Consider the following 17,910-nt stretch of genomic DNA (forward strand, 5'->3'; position numbering starts at 1 on the left):
TGAAGATTCAGAACATTTCCAGTTCCTTGTGTCCTTCACAGTCCAAATCCTCCTCCCTATAAGCACCCATTATTTGAACTTTTGTCCTGTAGACAGGTTTTGTCTGTCAGTAAACTCCCTACTAATACAATCACATAGTTGGTGTTTGTGACGGCTATTCTTGGTTGTCAACTTGACTACATCTGAAATTAACTAAAACCCAAATGGCTGGGCACACCTATGAGGGATTTGTTCCTTTTTTCCTTTTGGTCTTTTTTTTTTTTTTTCCCAGACTAGATGTAAGGTGTATTACTGAACCTGATTTGGTAGGGTACAGGAGAACATGTGTAAACCCTCAGGAACACAGAGCCTGCCACTTGTCCAGGGGATTGCAATTTGGGATGTGCTTGACCCCACAACCACCAGGGATGAGCCGCTTCTCAGCAACCATGTCTTCAAACTCGTCTGCACTAAGCTTGGTGAATCCCACATCTTTGAGGTGTGGATCCTCTGGTGGCCAGGGAACTAGAGCCTCAGTCACGTTCCTAATTCTGCGAATGGACACGATGGCCTGGCCAACGTGAACCCTGGCCATTGGGCTCTGCGGCTTCTCAAAGACAGCACACATGCCTGTCTGGAGCCTGTCAGCTCCAGCACAGGACAATATCTTGCTGATTTGGGCACCATGAAAAGGGTGGGGCCTCACTCAAATTTGAAAGCCAGCCTTGCCACAACTCTACCACGCATTTGTCGGCACAAATACCAGCAACCTCCAGGCTTTGGAAGAGAGCTGCTCACATTCACCTGACACCATGTGGCCACAGAGTGGAATTCACCAACTTTTGCCTTCTTCCGCCCCAAATCAAAGATGCAGATCTTGGCATCAGGGACGTCTTAGCAGAAGCAAGACTTTAAGTGTAGCTTGTTCTCACATCGTTGGTAACACCGGGTGGAGTGGTAGCCCATGACAATACGATCTTCAGTGGCATACCAGGGGAAAAGAGTCTTTGTTGGTTTTATGAGATAAGGTTTCTCTGTGTAGCCTTGGCTATCTCAGAACTTGCTATGTAGACCAGGCTGGCCTAGAAATCAGAGATCCATATGCCTCTGCCTCCCAAATGCTGGGATTAAAGGCATGCACCATCACTGCCCAGGTTTTTTGTTGTTGTTTTGTTTTGAAGAATTTTTCTCTTTCTTTCCCTCCCCCTCCTCTGTCCCTCCTTCCCTCCCTCCGTTCCTTCCTTCCTCCCTCTCTCTCCCTCCCTCTCCACCTCTCTTTCCTTCATTTGTTTGTTTGTTTTTCAAGACAGGGTTTCTCTGTGTAGTCCTGGCTGTCATGGAACTTGCTCTGTAGACCAGGCTGGCCTCGAATTCATAGAGATACTCCTGCCTTTGCCTTTCAAGTGCTGGGATTTTAGAAGCACAAGCCACCACCACCTGGCAAGAGATTTTTTTTTTCTCTTAATTAAATCATTTGAAGTGAAAGATTCACATCTGTTCTAGACCTTCGAGGTGGGAAGACACAATTTAACTGGGACCACGCCTCTACTCGCAGCCCACAAGTACATAGAAGAAGGAAGCTTGCTCCCTTTGCCTGCTTGTCTTGTTCTTGCTGGCAAGTCCATTCCTACACTGGCATTAGAGCCTGCTTCTTCAGGATTCTTTGTACACTGAAGACCAACTGAGACATCCAGCCTCATGGACTGAGCAACTACTGGATTCTTGTACCTTCCATTGGTAGACAGCCATTGTTAGACTGTAGACATAGTTTATTCTTTTTCATTGCTATCCAATTTTCATTAGATGTGTGTGTATATATATATCTTGCTAGTGTGGTCTGCTGCTGATACATAATAAGGGTTTTTTTTTTTCCACTTCAGAACTTTTATAAACAGATCTGCTAGGCTTTAAATATTTGCATTCCACCAATTTCCTTTGTTGGACTTTAACCCCCAAGATGATGGTATTAAGATGTGAAGCCTGAGAGACACGATGGTGACACGTATGAGAGATGGCTGCTGCAGACAAAGGAGATTGCTGTTGTCAATCAAGGCCTTCCTTGGGCCATCACCAGCCTACCTGGCCCTCTAGCCCTCAAGCAGCATGGAGCCACTCCCCCCCCCCCCCCCCCCCCCCCCCGCCTGGGGACACCAGACCTCAACAGAGCTGTCCCTGGGCTGCAAACATAATTGTCACACCTGGGGTATCGGTGGGGGGCCCAGCACCTGGGGGGGGGGGAGTACAGCAACCTGAAGCTCTCAACAGTCCTGCCCCAGACACTGCTGTATAGCCGCATGATTACCCTGACTCTGAGCAACAACAAGATGTCTGAGATGAATGATTCTGGATTGGGTCTCCTCCAAGTGGTGTCGTGCTGCTGTTGGAGACCATGTTGATGTCCATGATCCGGCGCAGATCATGCTGAAGTTAGTGATCCATGCTGCTGCCAGAGACCATGTGGATGTCCATGATCCATGCGGCCTGCCACTGGCTCCTCTGGGCAAGGAAACTTTACTGATGACTGTGGACTCGTAACTGAGGAAAAGAGACATTGAAGGCTTCTGTGGGGCCATTCTCATCCAAACCATCACATGCCACGCCCTGGTTCTCATGGGCTTGTAGCCATATCATAATGAAAATGCATTCAGTCCAATTTCAAAAGTACCCATGAGCTTTCACAGTCTCAATATAGTATAAAAATCCTAAGTTTCCTCTGAGACTCAAGGCAATCTCTTAATTATGACAACCTGGAAATTTTTTTTTAAATTGCAGAATTCCAACATACAATGGCACAGGATATACATTGCTATTCCAAAAGGGAGGAACAGGGGCAGAGTGAGGGAATACTGGACCAAAGCAAGGCCAAATCCCAGCAGAGCAAGCTCCTAATCCTGTAGCTCTATGTCTGCTGTCAAAGGGCTTAGAGGGATCTGGCTTTCCTTAACTGCAGTGGAAGATTCCACAATTCCTTTCCTCCTGTATCCTTCATGATTCTTAAGCCAGAACCACAGGGCCCAAACAGCCAAGTTCTGCAGCCTGCTTGGGCTGGAACCTGGCTACCTCTTTGATTTACATTTGCATAAAATTTCCTTTGCAGTTGCTTTTCAGACAGAGGGAAATTTCACAAGTCTCAGGAGTAGCTGAGTGGGGTCTTGACACGAAGGCACCACTCCCTTTATTCCATTTTTTTTTTCTTGTCCCTTTGAGCACAAATCAAGGCTCCAAACATTAAATTTCCTGGTACTCTTTTTCCCTTCAACTGTACATGTTGTATTTCTCTTTGTCCTGCATGCTCTTTTTCATTGCAGATCAGCATTAAGAGTGATCCCTAATTACCACACGACCCAGTCAGTACTAGACTGGCTTAGAGTCACCCCTGCGGATGAAATTAGTCTAAACATCTTCAATTTAGCCTCAGGCAGACTCTTAGGACAAGGTCAAAAAACAGGCATATTCTTTCCAAAAATATCACAAGAATGATCTCTTACCCAGCTGCTAAGCTCGTGCCCCTCTGTAAACTCTTGGACTAGGCACATTGCTCACAGCACTATCTTCTAAGCTCTACTAGGATGGCCCATTAGGCCCCCTCACAGTATTCAACCACTCTCCTCTAGTTCAAAGTCCCAAAGTCTCTACATTCCTCGTAGGCAGGTGGGCCACAGCAATGTGTCCCAGTCCCTGGTGTTAGGATCCTGCCCTCACTCCTTGGGGTCTTATGTCTTACATCATCAATGGGCATTGGCAACTATGTACCTGCCAGCTGGTCATGCAATCTGTGCCTTAAAAAGCCGAATGGGACTCCCACCCTCTCTCTCTGCTCCCCCGCTCTCTGTCCTGCTCCTGACATCTCTCCCTCCCTCCAGACCTGGCTCTCCTCTCTCTCCCTCCCCCCTTTCCCTTCTAATAAAGCTCTCTGTAACTCTAGTAATCATAATTGTGGCCGTGGCTCGCGACTTTTCCCTGGTAACTAGCACCACCAACCAACACTGTTTTTCTTTCACCTGGTACTAACTAACTTCTGTCTTAGTGATATTTCTACTGCTGCAACAAAGCACCACAACCAAGGCAACTTATTTTAAAAAAAAAAAGCATTTAATTGGGGGCTCACAATTCCAGAGTGTAGTGGAGACCATGACCACTGTGGCAGGAAGTTTGGCAATAGGCAGGCAAGTATGGGGATGGAGCTTTATGGTGCATATAGCTGAGAGTTTACATACGGAGATAACAACCATGAGGCAGAGAGCTAACTAGGAATGGTGTGGGCTTTTGAAAGCTCAAAGCCCACCCCCAGTGACATACCTCCTCCAACAGGGCCACACTTCCTAACCCTTCCCAAACAGTTTCACTAACTGGGGACAAAGTCTTCAAATATATGAGCCTATGGAAGCCATTCCCATTTAGACCACCACAGTGAGCTAAAACCAGATTTCATCTCTCCCTGCTTCCCGACAGTGAATGCAATGTGACCATGTGCCTCGTGTTCCCATTGCCATGCCTTATGATCATAATGGATTATATCCCCCGAAACCACGAGCCAAGATAAACCCTTTCTTCACTGACTTGCTTTTGTAAGGTACTCTGTCACAGAATGAGGAAGATGACCAGTAGACACCATTTTGAAATGAAAGGCCAGCCTTTACCAGACTCTGAATCAGCCCTTGATCTTAGGCTTTCCTGAGAACTATGAGAAACAAAGTTCAATTACATTATTAGAAACGAGTATTCTCAGTGCTGTACAAGAAATACCCAAACAAAGTGAAAGTAACTTGGTAAGGCAATTTCTTTTCATAAAAAGCGTGAGCCACAACACAAATCAGACTAGCAAGCACATCCTGGGAGCCACCATGGTCCAGGGGCTGGGCTCAGATTTTCTTTTCCTTTCCAGGCTTATGAAGCCCTTTAAAAACCATCCACATGGGGCTGGAGAGATGGCTCAGAGGTTAAGAGCACTGACTGCTCTTCCAGAGGTCCTGAGTTCAATTCCCAGCACCCACATGGTGGCTCACAACCATCTGTAATGAGATCTGGTACCCTCTTCTGGCCTGGAGGCATACAGGCTGTATACATAATAAATAAATAAATCCTTTTTAAAAAAGAAAACAAACGAACAAGCAGCAACAACAACAACAAACCATCCACATGGGCTGGTGGAATGGCACAAAAGGGTAAAGGTACTTCCCACCAGCCTGAGTTTCACTGCTGTGATCTACATGATGGAAGGAAGGAACTGATCTCTCTTTCTTCTTTCTTCCTTCCTTCCTTCCTTTCTTTCTTTCTTTCTGTACATTGGTGTTTTGCCTGCATGTGTGAGGGTGTCAGGTTCCCTGGAACTGGAGTTGCTGACAATTGTGAGCTGTCATGTGGGTGCTGGGAATTGAACCCAGGTCCTCTGGAAGAGCAGACAGTGCTCTTAACCTCTGAGCCATCTCTTCCAGCCCAAGAACTGGTTCTTGAAAGTTGTCCTTTGACATCCACTTGAGGATGTGCATGCCCATGCATAGATACACACACACACACACACACACACACACACACACACACACACACACACGAGAGAGAGAGAGAGAGAGAGAGAGAGAGAGAGAGAGAGAGAGAGAGAGAGAGAGAACACCCCATCCATCTCAGGATGAAATGGTTATCTTTTTTTATGAGAGAAACCATTGTTCCCATACAGACCATCCCAGGACTTTGTGGCTCTTGTTCACTGACTTGCAAACAATCACTCAATACCTAGGAAGGAGGATATTGTAAGTAAGAAAGTGGGTCAGTGAGTTGGTAAGGCAAACCTGTTGGAATTAGAGCTGGGATTCAAACCTGGGACTTTTGTGTTCTGAATTCAGTGTATATTTGAGGTGGTCAGGGTGGCCAATTTAGCCACTGTAAAAACAGGGCAGTGATGCAAGTCTGTAATTCCAGAACTGGAAAGTGGAGGCAAGAAAACCAGGCTCTCAAGGCCATCTACCATTACATAAAAAGTTCAAGCCAGCTGAGCGGTGGTGTACGCCTTTAATTCTAGCACTTGGGAGGCAGAGGCAGATGGATTTCTGTGAGTCCAAGGCCAGCCTGGTCTACATAGAGAATTTCAGGACAGCTGGGGCTACACAGTGAAACCTTGTCTTAAAGAAAAAAAAAAGTTTAAACCAAATCAAGACTGGGCTACCTAAGATTTTGTTTCTTAAAAAAAAAAAAAAAAAAAAAAACAATAAAAAAGAGATTCAATTTGAATCTCAGCTCAACAGCAACAATTGTTTAAAGTATTAATATAGTCCAAAGATTGCCAAGATATGTTTATACCAAAATATTATTTGTGGTCCAGATGAAGTTCCCCCTTTTTTTATTAAGAATTTTTTTCATTCATTTTACACACCAATTAAAGATCCCTTCTTTCCTCCCCCTGCCCACCAGCCTACCTCTCTGAAGTTCCCTTTTAACCCAGGTGGCTTTATTTCATCTGGAGATTGGTGTAGGGCTTGACATGTAAGCTGGAATTGACCTCTGCCCTGCTACCTTTCCAGGGCCCCACACTGTCCAGAATCCAGCCCGCCTGTCCCTGGAGAGAGCAAGCCACCTCTGGCCTGTTTGGCCTCCATCCTCCTTGGCCTGTGCACAGATTCTAGCCCCTGGCTAGGTCACCTGTTCGAAATTTTATCCACAGTGTCATCTGCCCTCCTGGCCAGATTTTGAGAAGGGCACTTTATGTCTCTCATCAGGTTCATCAGGAAACAGGGGCGAGAGCACCCCTAAAAGCTGAAGCTTCCTGCTGTGTAGATCTTAAGCAGGGCCTGGAGTATTGGGGAGATAGGAACATGCTTGAGGGCTCCAGGGTAACGTCCAAGTGAGAGCAAGCTTGTTCTTTATCCTTTGAGCCAAACTCAGACTGGCTAGGGTCTGTGGGCTGAGAGGCAACTTCTCCTCCATAGCAATCTTCATGGCCTCAACTCCATTCCAGGAGCAAGAGCCAGGCCTGACTTATGCTCTGTCCCCAGTGACTGAAGTACTCTGTGAATGAACCCTTATAAGATAATCATGAGCATCAATGCCTGAGTTGTACTGGCAAGGGAACAGAGGCACAGAGAGAGAAAGGCACCTTAGGTTGCACAGCATGGTGGAGGCTGGCCTATGACCCAAACCAAAAGCTGCTCCCACCACAGGGTTCCTTCCACTCAGTGCATCAGGTGTGCCCCTTCCCATGTGCCCTGCTCCGGCCCATTCAAGATGAGCTCCTTCCACCAGGACCCCGTTTCTGGTCCTCATCGCAGAGTTTCCTTTCTGGGAAAAGGTTGGTTCACGAAGAGGGAAGAGATGCAGGAAGTTACTCCAGCAGTTATCAGCCTCCTGTACCATGCTGACTCCTGGGTAACGAGCCCTTGCCATGTTTGGTGTGGAAGCAAACATCCATACCAATAATCACAGACTTTGCCCCTCTTCTCTGCCTCCTTATGAGGCATGTATGATATATGATCTAAGAAAAGGATTAGCCCAGGCAGGCAGGTCTCCAACAGCAATTCAGAGCCAAGAGAATCCAGCTCTGAAGTCTTCTCCTGCTTCACTGTTGGAGATCCTCTTAGAAGCCCGTTTCTCAATCTGGAAAGTGAGTTTACCAATATCAGCTGTTAGTGTCAGTGTGGTGCCTAGGTGTGGTCTTTGGTGCATGACAAGTACTCCACTTTGTCCTGAGTTTGGAAGCTCTCTCAACTGAACACGAGGACCGAACCTCCTGAACCATCATCCATTCCCTCTGAAATGGCAGCCAGAGGTGGCTTTTCAGGTAACATAAAGGAGGACGACTTTGGAATGGGTCCCAATGGACCTGGAGCCTTTCACAAGGCTTTCCTGTCTTTTGGGATCAGAGTTAATGAGGGAAGCAAGCACAATTTTGAACCCCACAACACGGAGGCAGGTGTCCGGTGGGTCTCTCAGAATAGTCCATGGCTTCAGGAGACCTTGGGTTTAGTCTCAGATCTCTGACACCTGTTCTTTGGGAGAGCAGCTCCTCAGTGTCTATGGATGATAATCTCCAAGACCATAGACCAAAATATCCAAAGACAATAACTTCACCAATGCTCAAGTGTCTGATACTGAATGGCTCCTTAGCTCAGGGAGCTAGGGTGCTGGACAGTCAATGGCCGCCAAAGCCACCCCAGCCAGTGGCTCTGGAGATCATTGTCTCATGCCAGAGAAGATTAAGGAAACATAGAGAAGTGAACAGAGTGAGCATGGTTTTATGAAGGAAAGTGAGGAACATCTTCAGAGAGTGGGAGGGGCTCCGAGGGAGGAACCATCATGTTGCACAGCCTGGCAGGATTTTATACATCTTCTGGTGGAAAGTGGGTGAGACTGAGATCATCTTTATTGAGATGGGTCTTCCTTTCTTGTTTCATTTTTCTTCTTTCTTTTTTAGCAAATCTCAGACTGAGCCAGAAAGAAAGCCGCATGAGCTATGCACATGCCCTTGGCCCAACCCCAAACCAAGAGTTATTTGTCTGTTGGGGAAAGAGGCACCTGTACAACGTGTTCTAGCTCATGGCCCATCATGCCTTGCCCTTACTGACTAAGGGAAGCTGGCTTCTATCTCTAGATGGTCTCTTTCTCTCTCCTCCTCCTCCCTCTCCTCCTCTACCCACTCTTCCTGCTTTCCATTCCCCCCTCCTCCTCTGCTTCTTCCTTTTCCTCCTCCTCTTCCTCCTTTCTCTCCTCTTCCCCCTCTTCCCTTCTTCTCCCTCTTCCTCCTCCTCTCTCTTTTGTTTTCTCTCTTCCCTCCTCCTCTCCTTCCTCTGCTTCTTTTTCTTCAGATATACACCCATCTTTGTTAAGTATATTCCTAGGGGTAGATGTTTGGAGTGTGTTATGATCCATGTTCCCTGCTTTCCAAAGTGGTTTTCTCATTTTACTCCCACCAATCATGGAAGACAATCCTGGTCACTTCATACACTTGCCAGAAATCTTTTCAGCCTTAGCCAAATTTCCAGGCACCTTTTGGGGGATATGGTCCCAGCCTGCTCATTTTTCCATCCACTGAAACTGGTCACAGCTGATGGTCCTGGCCTGGCTTCCAACTTGAAGGCACTTCTCTATGAGTTGAACAGTTCACCCCTCCTGAGGATGATCCCTGCCTATAAAACCTGTGGGATGGCTTGCTAATGAGTGGCACTGAGTCCACCCATGTCAGCCTGTTCCTATTGTAACTCACACAGAGCTGTAGACTGGAGGAGTTAGAAAGAAAGGTGGCTTATGGGCTAGAGGGATGATACAGCAATTAAGAGCACTTCCCGCTCCTGCAGAGGATCCAGGTTCACTTCCTAACGCTCACATGGCAGCTCACAACAGTCTGTAATTCCAGTTCCAGGGGATCAAATACAGACTTCTGGCCTCCTTGGGCACTACATGCACACGGTGCTCATACTATATGCAGGCAAAATACTCAGACGTAGAGACTTTTAAAACAGAAAGAAAGGAAGGAAGGCAGACTGACAGACAGATAGACAGACAGACAGACTTTGACTCACAGTTCTGAAAGTTCATTCAAGGGCAAGTATCTGCAATTGGCAATGGCCTTCTTGCTGGCGGCACCCTTAAGCAACACAGAATCTCATGTGGTGAGATGGGAGGGAGGGGAAGAGAGAGATAGAGGGTATTCTTCTCTTTCTTCTTGTAAATCTAGTAGGATTCAATCATGGGTCATCACCTAATGACCTTACCTAACTCTAATCTCCCAGGGGCCACATCTTTGGAGACATGGTCAGACTTCAGACCATGAAACCACAGGGGACACACTCAAACCCTATCCAAACTGCAGCATTATTCAGTCAAAGCCTCTCTCCAGATCCTGCACCATCAAGCAGTTAGCGGCATAGATCAGGACTTCGGTGGGGACCCAGATTCTCCTCAGTGGGATGACCTGGAACCTGGGGCAATCATGAGGCAGAAGCATCAGTTGCTCCCCTTGTGTTTTTCCTGCTTCCCACCTGTGTGCCTCATAGGCAGCCTCACTCGAAAGCATTTGGCTTCTGCAACACAAAGGCTCTTAAGTGTATGCATGTGCCCTGGTGATTAATACCATCTATTCCCTGAAAAGCATTCCAGAATTTGCAGTCATCTTTTGTGCTGATTTCTGAGCCAACGAATATATCAAAATTCTGCTACTGAGCTGGTGAGACAGTTCAGTGGGTAAGGGTGCTTGCCGCCAAGGCTGATAACCCAAGTTCAATTCTGGGACCTCCAGAGTAAGAAAGAACATCAGCACTAACCTGGGCACCAGTGCCAGGCCCTCTCTGCCCTCCCTTCTAAGATCCACTGGGTCCCAGGGATGCCCTCTGCAGAGAAGTGACTTAGCTGATAGCCGTCTGTAGTAGGAGCTTCTGGGCACGCCTGGCCCTGTCTCTGTGCAAAGTGTCTACTGATCTGTCCAACAGCAGCTATGGTATTCCCACGGAGCCAGAGACTAGGCAGTTTCACAGATGAATGGTCAGGCTCAAGGATGGGGACATCCAAAGTCCACTTGGTCTGCATATGAAGTCACAGAGGAAGGGACATACCTTACCCTCTGCCTCCCAGTTGGTTCAGTCTTGGATGGGAAGAGGCTCTTTCCTGGAACCTCTGGCAACATCTGGCTCCTTTTCCCCAGCAGCTGCTTTTCTCTGGCCAGTTCCAGACCTGGGTGATTTAACAGAAGGGCAGTGGGGGCAGGCTCCACACCCCACAGGCAAGCGAGCGGCTGAACACTTCGTCTCAGCAAATTTTTCCCGGCTGATGGCTGATGGCTGATGGCTGATGCCGAGGCCAGTTCAGAAACGGGTCTCTTGAATTACACAAATGTGGGCCCTTGAGTGGTGGTTTGCAGGCTGGTCATGCCTGGCTCCTATGTGGATGACAAATATTTCCCAATGCCCTCTTTACTGAGTGGAAATGAAATTCATAAATAATCTAACCTGTGTGCACATATACTTTTAAACAAGTGAAAAAAAATCAATGTACTATCTGAGCTATACTGTGAAGGAAAAATGAAAAGCAATCCATAATAAAATAATACAAATTTCAGGATGCAGGGTGCAAACTGACTATAGCAGGGATTTCATGGCCCCACATTTGCTCCTGGAGATGTGACCGTGAGGACCACAGTAGCCACAAAGGCAGTGGACACAGGTGGCTATGAGGCTGACTCAGACACCACGAGCCGCCCTGTTGCCAGTGACATGAATTAGGCACCAAGTCTTGGAAAGATGCCAAACAAAACAAAGGACAATCTTCCTTCCCATGCAACAATAGTCTCGTTCCCAGAAAATTCTGTGTGTATAAGAAGCATGAAAGATTACTCTGTGTTTATATATAAACAGGTCACACTCACGCACACACAGATGCACACAGCTATTGTGACCAAAACGATGTCCTTGCAGATCTTACAGAGTCCTCGGAGGAGCCGCCCGGCACTCATTCGGCACCCTTGTCCTTCAAGCCACGTGTGTGATGATGACGGTCACAAAAAGCAGAGCGCAGCAGCCAACTTCGGGTGGCTGAGAAGGGGGTCAGAAGAACAGGTGAGTGGTCCTGGGGATGGCATCAGGCCAGAGCTGACTGGAGGTTTGGGCCTGCGGAGACCTTCCCTGAGATGGGATCAGCAAAACATGCTGAACTGGACAAGTACATGCTCTGTGAGGGGTTTGAAAGCTGGGCTATAATCCCCCTCACCATCTTCACACCAGCCACAAGTCAGTCATATGCATGGTAAATGGTCAATAAAAATGACATTCATAACTCTTAGCCACCAAGCACTGGGACCCACTATTAAGGACCCATCAAAGGGCCTTCAACAAGACCTGGGAGTCAGGACCTGCACTCAACATCATTTATAATGGGGACATTAACAGGCTGGGGATGCAGTTTTTTTTTTTTCTTTCTTAATTTTTTTAAGACAAGCTTTCTTTTGTAGCCTTGGCTGTCCTGGAACTCACTCTGTAGACCAGGTTGGCCTCGAACTCACAGAGATCCACCTGCCTGTGCCTCCCGAGTGCTGGGATTAAAGGTGTGTGCCACCACAGCCAGGCAGAGGTAGAACTCTTGCTTAGAAAGTCCAAAGCCCTGTGTTCCATTACCACCACCACCACCACCACCACCATCACCACCACAAAAAGCAACAGCATGGGATGCCAGGTTAATTGAAGCCTAGAAAAATAATTCCGGGCTGGAGAGATGGCTCAGAGGTTAAGAGCACTGACTACTCTTCCAGAGGTCCTGAGTTCAATTCCCAGCAACCACATGGTGGATCACAACCATCTGTAATGTGATCTGGTGCCCTCTTCTGTCCTGCAGTCATACACACGTATACATAATAAATAAATAAATCTTTAAAAAAAAAATTCCATGCCTGAGGCCAAACAGTTTATACTGGCAGAGCTAAGGATCAAACCCAGGGCTTTGAGAATACTAGGTGAGCATTATGCCAATCAAGCTATATCCCCAACTGATAAATAAAATAATGTCTAAAGAGCTGGGGCTGTAGCTCAGTGGCACAGCACTTGCCTCAAGTATAAAAGGCCATGGGTTCCATATCCTGCAACAAAAAATAAAATAAAGGACCTGGCATAGTAACAGAGTCTGTAGTCTTAGCTATCTAGCAGGCCAAGGCAGAAGGATTGCTTGAGTCTAAGTATTTGAGATCTTGTTTCAAAATACAATTAACAAACTTTTGTTATCCTGGAAGTTAAACATGCAGATGAGCAAAAAAATAAGGAAACAAAGCTGTCATTCTGCGCCCCTGGTGAGTCTTGCTGTAAACATCTTATTGTCTGGCCTCCTTTTATGAATGTGAATGTTTTAATCAACATGAGATCCTACTGTCTGCTGTCAATAACAGCTCCAGCCTCTTCCTGCCAACCTAACTGTATCTTTCTTCTTTTAAAAAAAAAAAAATCTATTGAATGGTGGTGGCGCACGCCTTTAATCCCAGCACATGGGAAGCAGAGGCAGACAGATCTCAGTGAGTTCAAGGCCAGCCTGGTCTACAGAGTGAGTTCCAGGACAGCTAGGACTGTTACACAGAAAAACCCTGCCTCAAAAACAAACAACAACAACAACAAAAGCACTTATTTGATTGGAATTTTTTATGTGTTTGTGTGTTTATTTCTCCATATATGTGAGCCACATATGCTCAGGTGCCACGGAGACCAGACAGATCCCTGGAGGCCAGACCAATCCCCTGGAGGCTACACGGAGCCCCTGAATCTGGAATTGCTGACAGTTGGGAGACACCTGATGTGGGTGCTGGGAACTTTAACCCTGGTCTTCAGGCCTTGGGCTTGCTAAGCAAGCTCTCTTAACAGCCAAGCCACTTCCCTAACCCTCATCTGCATTTCTCCACTCCACAGCCCATTCTCAAGTTCCCTTGTTGTCCCCAATATCCCTCATGCTGATTGCTGGGAGTATGGCTCCTCTTGATACCACCAGGCCTCCAGCTAGGTGCCCTCAAGTCTCAGTTTCACCAGTTCCTGTGTTATAAAGATCTGGAAGGACCAGCAGTGTCACAGACTCTAGAATCACCTGGAAAATGGGAGTCTGGGCTTGCCTGTGAGGGGTTATTGTGATTTTGTTAATTGATGTAGAAAGACCTGCTGTGGGATGTTCTGTATGTCAAATGTGCTGCTCTGATTGGTTAATAAACAAAACACTGATTGACCAGTCACCAGGCAGGAAGTATAGGCGGGACAAGGAGAGAGGAGAATTCTGGGAAGTGGAAGGCTGAGTCAGAGAGACACTGCCAGCCACCATGATGAGAAGCAAGATGTAAGGTACTGGTAAGCCACAAGCCACGTGGCAACTTATAGACTGATACGGGTTAATTTAAGATATAAGAACTAGATAACAAGAAGCCTGCTGCAGCCATACAGTTTGTAAGCAACATAAGTTTCTGTGTGTTTATTTGGTTGGGTCTAAGTAGCTGTGGGACTGGCAGGTGAGAGAGATTTGTCTTGACCATGGGCCAGGCAGGACCAGGAAAACTCTAGCTACAAAGACCCCTTTTGTGGTGGGCAGGACCATTCCCAGGCTGGGAGCCTGGACTGCATGAATAGGGGACCGAGCAGTAGCATGCTCTCATCTCCATCTCTTACTGTGGATGTGATATGACCAGCTGCTTCAAATTCTTCCTGCCTTGATTTCTCCACCATGGAGGACTGTACTTGGAACTGTGAGCCAAGATAAACCTTTTCTCACGTAAATTGCTTTTGTTAGAGTATTTTAATCTGTGACAGGAAAGGAAACTAAGACAGCCTCGCTCTGGGACTGACTTACCCTGGTGGCATCCTGTTCCTTTCGTTCCTTGTCTTCTATATGTCCAGGCCCAAGCCAAGGCATCAGTCACTATGACAACTTATCTGACACAATTGAAGGAAAGAAAAGTTGGTTTGGGCTCATGGTTTTGGAGGGTCCAGTTTATTGTGAGGCAAAGCGGGTCTGTGGCATCTGGAGTGCGTGATGGTGACTGTTGACATGGGACAGACCAGGAAACAAAGAGAGCTAGATGGGAAATGGGGGGTGCAATCTTCAAAGGCCCACCCCTAGAGGCTCACTTCTGTCAGCCAGGCCTCACCTCCTGAGGCTCTACAGCCTTCAAATAGAGCCACAAGCAGGGGCCTGACCATTCAAAATGTAAGCCTACAAGGAAACATTTTATTTTCAATACAGGCATAGGGCTGTTATACTTGGGAGGCTGAGCAAGAGGAGCATGGGTTCAAGACCAGCCCGAGCAACTTAACAAGCCCCTGACTCTAAATAAAATAGAAAATAGAGATCTATGAAAGTAGCTTAGTGATAGAGTACAAGGGCCAGGCTTCTATCCCCAGCACTGTGGGAAAAAATAACCTCACAAACTAAACACATATTTACATAGCAATAGGATTGGTGATGTCTCCCACCCACATGTCACATTCCTGGGTGAGGCACAGTTACAGAGACAGTGTCATGCAGGACTGTGAGGCATGTCCCAGCTGGGAGGCTCTTCAAACTTCTTGCTTGGGTCTTACAGCACAGGAACTGAGGATCCAAGAGCAGCCTCTGGGTCCTTGAATCCTTGCCATTTAGCAAGAGTCCTTTTTTCCCATCCCAACCCCCACGGGGGACATCTGTGCAGGTCCAAGATACATGAGAATATGAGTCTCATTTCAAGAAAACAGACTCCCAGAGCAAAGTGACCAGAGTTGGGATATTCTCTCTGATTCCTCTGAGCCTAGCCCAGGGCTCTGCCAACCCTCTCCATCAGCAGAGACCCCCTCCCCACCCCTACTCCCAGCATAGGGCTTTGGAGCCCTACTGGGCCTAGCCTAGAGGTCAGGCCCTGGGCACACTGCTCTCCAGAGAAAGCCCTGCACCTATCCTTGCCTTTTAGAGACCAGCTTTGTTTTTTGTTTTTTGTTTTTGTTGTTGTTTTTTGTTTTGGTTTTTCAAGACAGGGTTTCTCCGCGTAGCTTTGCGCCTTTCCTAGATCTTGCTCTGTAGACCAGGCTGGCCTCAAACTCACAAAGATCTGCCTGTCTCTGCCTTCCCAGTGCTGGAATTAAAGGCGTGCGCCACCACGGCCTGGTGAGACCAGCTTTGTACTGGCATGGGGTTGTGGACACAGATGTCAGGGCCCCCAGGATCTGCCAGCTCAGCAGGGCTCAGGCTCCCCTTGGGAAGGAGGGGCCTTGCTACAGGCAGCAAGAGGAGACTGGACAGGAGGCTCTGACTCACTTCCCAGCAGCATCCCCCTTTCACTTTAGAGTAAACTGAGCCTCAGAATCTGGAAGGCAATTCCAGAACACACACATCAACCCAGGGAACTTGCTCCTCCTCCCCCCAGCCAATCTCAGAGAAGTCCCCATGGACCAACTAGTCCTCAGCCCAGTTCAAAGCTACCTGACACCAAGGGAACACTAGCTTTACACGATTTAGTCTGCTTCCGCCCTACCATGCTATTCCTACACTCAGCTACTCCATGGTTGCCAGAGGTGAGCCAAGCATGGAGAAATGATTCAGCCAGCAAAGTGTAAACATAAGGACCTGAATTCAAGTCCCAGAACTTACTTATAAAAGGCCAGACATGACAATGCTTACTTGTAATCCCAACACTGGGGAGGTGGAGACAGGAAGGTCTCTGGGGCTGGATGGCCAGTCACACAACCTGCTTGGGGAGTTCTGGGCCAGTGAGAGACACTGTCTCAAAGAAAAAAAATGGCTGGTATCTGAGGAACAACACCTGAGGTTGTCCTTTGACCTCTACACACACACACACACACACACACACACACACACACACACACACACACACAGTAATAGACGTGAGTAGTTGTATCAGTTACTTTTCAGTTGCTGTGATAAAACACCTTGCTAGGTCAATTTCTAGAAGAGTTTATTTGGATTATGGTTACAGAGGAGTCTGAGTCCATGAGGCAGAGCAGAAGCAACAGAGTGCAGCCATGGCGCAGTAACAGAAAGCTGCAAGTCCAGACAGGACCGAAAACACAAAGCAGAGAGCAAACCGGAAGTGTCGATAGGATTTTAATTCGCAAGGCATCCCCGGTGATGCTGTGGTCCGCGCAACAAGGCGGCGCCTCCCCAAACAGTGCCACCAACTGGAGACCAAGTGTCCAAATGCCCAAGACCATGAAGGACCTTTCTCATTCAATCCACCACAGTAGTGGAGACAGAATATTGGTCAGTAGATCTCTCTTTACTTCAGTTCCTAAGAAAGATAAGACCTGGGGCTGAAGAGATGGCGCAGAGGTTAAGAGCACTGGCTCCTCTTCCAGAGGTCCTGAGTTCAATTCCCAGCATCCACATGGTGGCTCACAACCATTTATAATGAGATCTGATGCCCTCTTCTGGCATAAAGATGTACGTGCAGATAGAGCACTCAAATAAATACATAAATGAATCTTTTAAAAAATGATCAGACCCTGGCTAGTTACTGAGAGAAATGTGTGGGCAGAGTGCCTCCTGATTCTCTGATGGTTACTGTGGACCACATCCTGCTCTGTGTAGATGTCCCCTTCTGCAGATAAGGAAACTGAGGCCCCAGAGACATTTAGAAACCTATCCAAGGCCACATAGAAGATGAGATGGAGTTAGGTTGTTATAATTTTTAAATATTGGGGTGCAGAATCTCTATCCTTGACTAAGACTTGGCCACACCTTCAAAAGGCTAGCTGTGATCACTGGGCACCAAAAGGGAAAGCCTCTCTGTTCAGTCACTCTGTGCCTTTGGGCTCAGCGGTTAAATTCCTCTGAGGTAAAAAATCATTAAGGCTGAGTATCTACCTCCAGCCTACTCTAAGAATGTGTATTAGGTAGCTAATGCTGCAATGGTGCTGTGTAACCAACATCTCAAAGCTAAGTGCTTCAAAACAGTGATCTAGTATTCTTGCCCTCTACGGCAGTCTTGCTTGACTTTGTGACTCTGCTCCAGGAAGCAGGTGTCTCGGTCAATTTTCATTTCTGTGAAGAATGCCTGAGAGACAGGTTTCAGGACGGAAGTTTCTTGGCTCAAGGTCTCAAGAGTTTTGGCCCATGGTTGGCCGGATTTTCTGCTTTGGGATCACAGTGAGAAAGAACAACATGGCCATAGCGGAGTGAGGAAGAAGCCACTGTTCACCTCTAGAAGACAGGAAGAGGACACCTTTAGTTAAGAGGCAGGGCGTCCCCCTTTGTTAGCCCACTCTGAAATGCCCTTCCAGATGCATCCAGAAGGGAGTTGGCTAATCCCCTCAGAGCTTCTCAGGTCACCATGGCACCCGGCACAGCACAGGGTCCCGTCTCTTCCCATGGTCCTGGGTCAGCCAATAGTGTGCACATGCACATGCACAAGCTTATGGTGGAGATTGACTCACATGACTCTGGAGGCCAGAGTCCCACTGTGTGTCCCCTGCAAGCTGCTGCCCCAGAGAAGCTGGTGGTGTGCTTTGG

The 17,910-nt window shown here is 47.4% G+C and overlaps 1 pseudogene; it reads right to left on the reverse strand.

The window, feature by feature from the left end:
• Nucleotides 1-334: 334 nt before the first annotated feature.
• Nucleotides 335-17,910, reverse strand: part of LOC118577662 — a 30,468-nt pseudogene continuing 12,892 nt past the window's right edge.

This window comes from Onychomys torridus, chromosome 1 (assembly GCF_903995425.1).
Source record: "Onychomys torridus chromosome 1, mOncTor1.1, whole genome shotgun sequence".
NCBI classification, from domain to species: domain Eukaryota; kingdom Metazoa; phylum Chordata; class Mammalia; order Rodentia; family Cricetidae; genus Onychomys; species Onychomys torridus.